The 4,479-nt window shown below is 48.6% G+C and overlaps 1 long non-coding RNA gene across 1 annotated transcript in view; it reads left to right on the top strand.

Moving 5' to 3' along the window:
* Positions 1 to 2,685, top strand: part of LOC139704220 (uncharacterized) — a 3,196-nt gene extending 511 nt beyond the window's left edge. The window contains exons 2-3 of the long non-coding RNA XR_011706231.1: positions 414 to 495; positions 2,590 to 2,685. This is a non-coding gene — a long non-coding RNA (uncharacterized lncRNA). The remainder of the gene's footprint in view (positions 1 to 413; positions 496 to 2,589) is intronic.
* The last annotated feature ends 1,794 nt before the right edge of the window (positions 2,686 to 4,479 follow it).

The raw sequence follows: 4,479 nt of genomic DNA, 5'->3' as shown, positions 1-4,479 counted from the left end.
GCGCGCTACCTCTTGAGCCACACCCCCAGCCCCTAAATTTCTTTATTTATATATCCTTCTCTCTCTCTTTCTCTTTTCCCTGCCCCCCTCACCCTATTTATGACTCCTTTCGTCCTCCAACACACGCCCCGCCCCCTCCCCGGAAGTCGACCAGTTGTCCCAATGTGAAATCTGCCTGGAAGGGTACCCGTATTGCTGCTTCTCGTTTGACTCGGTTCGATGCGGGACTGAGACTGCTACTGGACATTCGAACGCATTGCACTCTACCTGCAGAGATATATTCACAGCCCTAGATGATTGGTTTCCTTTTTTGGTTGGGGGCGGGGAGGCGGGGCTTGTTTGATTGTTTGCCGCGCTGGTTTACTTACATTTCTTCTCCCCCTGTCCCCTCTTCCGCCCCCACCCTCCCGCAGGTTGACCAGTTGGCCGGTTTGCCCCAGCACGACCGGGGTCGACCAGTTGTCCGCATGAGGACTTGGAATTTTTTTTCACGCGGTAAGTATGGAGGTCGACCAGCTGTCCTAACATAAGCGGGATGGGGGTTGGGGTCGAAATTGGTGTTCACTCATACACGCCTTTTCTTTCTTTCTTTCCTTCCTTCCTTCCTTCCTTTTTTTTTTTTTTTTTAATATTTATTGTTTAGTTTTCGGTGGACCCAACATCTTTATTTTATTATTATTATTTTTTAACTTATTTTTATTTATTTTATGTTTTATTTGGTGCGATCTAACCCAGCGCCCCATGCTACCGGTTGAGCCACACACCCAGCCCCTAAGTTTCACCCTTCTCTCTCTCTCTCTCTCTCTCTCTCTCTCTCTTTTCCTTGACCCCCTCATCCTATTACTCCTTTCCTCCTCCAAGGCAACACACACACACACACACACACACACACACAGACACACACACACACACACACACACATATATATATATATATATATATATATATATATCCCGGAGGTCGACCAGTACACCCCCAACGAAAGAGGTCGACCAGTTGTCCCAATGTAAATACTGCCTGGGTAAGTGAAATTATGTGTGTTTTTCTTTTGGTTGGCTTTGATGTGGGACTGGGAGTGCTACTGGAGTTTTTGACGCATTGCACTCTGCCTGCCTCATCCTCCCGAGTCCCTGGGATTACAATCCTGTGCCACCAGGGGCATCTGTGTGCAAAATGGAGTTCGCAGACTTCTCTTGTCTCATTTCTTCCTCTGTTTTTCTCCTCCTCCTCCTCCTCCTCCTCCTCCTCCTCCTCCTCCTCCTCCTCGCCCCGCCCTCCCCTCCCTCCCCCACCCGCACCCTAACCTCCCCCTCCCCTCCCCTCCCCTCCGCTCTCCCTCTCCCTCTCCCTCTCCTCCTCCTCCTCCTCCTCCTCTTCCTCTTCCTCCCCCCATCCCCCCCCCCGCCCAAGTTAATTTGTCAATGGTTTCTTTTTAGCTATAAGAGGCGGTAGGATGACTCCACGAATATTCCTTATTTCAAGTGGGGACATTCTTTCCTAATCGGGAGTTCAGTTTTAATTGCATGCATCAAATCATTACTTGTGTGGGTCTGGGCTTTTTCTTCTCTTGGTGGTCAGTACCTGGAGAGGAATGTCACAGCCAGGGGGGGGGTGCTCTTGAGTGTTTCTGCATTTCTGTCCTTCCTTGCCCACCAACTCAACTCTCGCTCGCTCCCTCTCTCCTTCCCTCCTTCCTTTCTTTCACTTTTGCTTCACTGTTTCTTTCCTGCTGGTGCTGGTGCTGGTGGTGCTTCCTTTCGGTTACTTTTCTTTATTTTTGTTCTTGATTTTTTTTTTTTTAATATTTGCTCCCCCTCCCCCGGCCTTTCTCTCTCTCTCTCTCTCTCTCTCTCTCTCTCTCTCTCTTCTCTCTCTCTCCTCTTCCTGTTGCTGAAAGCTTGGCCCAATCCAATAAGGATGGCAAGGTCTTGAGACACAGGAAAAAGGCTTATGGCAGCACTGGCAAAGCAAAAACACAGGGACTCTTCTGCACGTCAGCAACAACAGGAGGTTTTGTAGAGGAGATTCAAAGGCCACCTTGCACTTCTTCCTGGCCGCAGTTGTAATTCGGCTTCTTACTTTTGATAAGAGTCATTTCTGACATCCTCTGGTCTCCAAAGTCTATGTGACTTCAAGACTACGCTGGGCGTGGACTCAAGGACAGATAAGTCTGCCTAAAACAGGGAAGAAAGGTGATATGATTTCCACTGGATTGAATCCAGAAGTACCTAACCACCACCACGGAGTTACACCTCAATTTTTTTTTTTTTTTTTTTTTTTTTTTTTTTGAGAGGGAGTGTCCCTTGATTGCTCATGTTGGCTAACATCAAAGGAGACAACATCCTATCTCAGTCTGTGATAAACCCTGTGGTGGTGTTATCACATGGGGTGGGGGGGGGGGGGTGTCCTTCCCCTTCCCCTTCCCCTTCCCTCTCTCCTTTCTCTATTTGCTGGTTAAAGCTCAAGGTCTCTGGAGGTTGCCTGAGTACTCCCAGGACCTCACCTTCTCTGGTGAGTAGCTGAGGTGGTGGTTGCTGGACACGGTCCTACCATTCTGATCTTTCACTACTCTTACTGTTCTCTTCCCAGGACTTTTGGATCGACTTCCTTCTTCCAAGGATGGTGGAATGATGACAAAGATGATTTGGGACACTTTTTTTTTTTTTTTTTTTTTTTTGGTGGTTGTTTTTTCCTCCCGGATGGCTGTCAAACCTGCAGCAGCACACACATCCGTCCATCTCGAAGTGAAGAATCTCTAAAGGATCTTCAAGGAAAGCATGGACAAGGAGGATTCGGTCCCGGGAGACTCTTGACACGAGATGGGAAATCCCCCCCCCCCCCATTTCTTCTGGAAAGTACCTAATACCAATAAAGACAGGACAAAATGCAGCACAGGCTGGCTGGCTGGCTGAGGTTTATGTAGCGCCGAGTAGTTCTACAGGTAAAATTGGATCCCAGAGCAACTGTGCAGCTACTCAGGGTCCTTGCCTTCCCAACTGTCCCCTATGGGACCGAAGCTGCTCCCTCCCCTAAGGCTTTCTCAGTCAGCTAATCCTCCACACTTAGGAGTGGTGAAGGTGGGACACACGTTTTAGGCTTGCTTGGCTTCTTCAGTCGGATCTCATCTTGCCACCGGGTCAGAAACACAAGCATATACACGAGAATGTGCATAGCGACGGGTTTCCACCCTGTGGAACTTGGGAGTCCACAGTGAGTGGTCTGTGGTCTGAAAAGGGCAGCCTCGTTAGTTGCAGTCACTGAACGCTAGGTGGCGCAAAGCTACCGTCATTTTGGAAGGCCTGCCTGAGTTCCATTTCCAGTTTAGATATAATCTATCTACATGTGTAGACATAGATAGATAGATAGAGAGACAGACAGACAGACTTAGATATGTATATCTATATCCATATAGAGATCACTAAGCTGCAAGCCGCCGCGTCATATCTTCCTCTCTTCCCTCAGCCTACTGAGTCCCTGGAAAGACAGATGGGCACGGGCCTCAGTGCGGTTGTTCCCCCGCCCCCCCTCCCCCATACAGTAAAGTCCCCCGGAAGCACTGGGGGGCGGGGAGGACATAATCGCTTTCACCCCTGGTATCTGATCACTTTCCTTAGCCTTTAACATGCCCCACCTAGGAGATAGCTTCTGTGCCTCTGCCCGACCCTTGGAATTTGAACTATAATCCACACTTCCCCCATCCCACTCACTCCAATTCCCCAGCAGTAGTCCCTCCCAAGGCTGTCACCACTAGAGGTCCATAGTAAACACCTTCCCCCACCCCTGAGAGTTATGAGGGAGGGCCTGGATGAGGTTAAGAGAGAAACAAACAAAAACAAAACAGTGATGTTTCCTGTGTGTGTGTGTGTGTGTGTGTGTGTGTGTGTGTCTAGTGTGTACCGGTCTGTGCACAAAACCCAAACAGGATGAATTTGGGCCTGGGAGAAGGAGAGGGAGGCCCTTCCTGGGTTTACTTTCTGGGGAAGGGAAGAGACAAAGGAAAAAAGGTGAGGGTGTTGCCCAGCAATCAAGACCGTTTGTGGATCAATGCCCAAGGCCCTGGGTCTCTTCCCCAGCCTAGCATCACAAAAGAAACAAAAGTAGTGAACAAAGAGAGACTCAAACAACCAAAACAGGCAAGGAAATCTCATCTCAAAGTGCCCACGGGGAAAGGAAAAAAAAAAAAAAAATATTGAAGACTGCCGTGCTGGGCTGGGATGGCTGGGTCCTTTATATCTCAGCGTTGGAGTGCTCGCCTAGCATATTCGAGGCCCTGGGTTCCATCCTCGGCTCCAGATAAAAAGAAACTAATAACATAAAGGCATTGTTTCCAACTAGGCCAAATAAATAAATAAATAAATAAATAAAATCAAGACACTAGAAGAGACCTTGCTCACACAGAAAAAAAAAAAAAAAAGCAGGGGGGGGGGCAGATCAAGATGGAAATCACTCTACCCTTGGCATCCAATAGACAAATAAGGC

The sequence above is a fragment of the Marmota flaviventris genome, unplaced genomic scaffold, assembly GCF_047511675.1.
Source record: "Marmota flaviventris isolate mMarFla1 unplaced genomic scaffold, mMarFla1.hap1 Scaffold_460, whole genome shotgun sequence".
NCBI classification, from domain to species: domain Eukaryota; kingdom Metazoa; phylum Chordata; class Mammalia; order Rodentia; family Sciuridae; genus Marmota; species Marmota flaviventris.
This window is presented reverse-complemented; position numbering and strand designations above follow the sequence as displayed.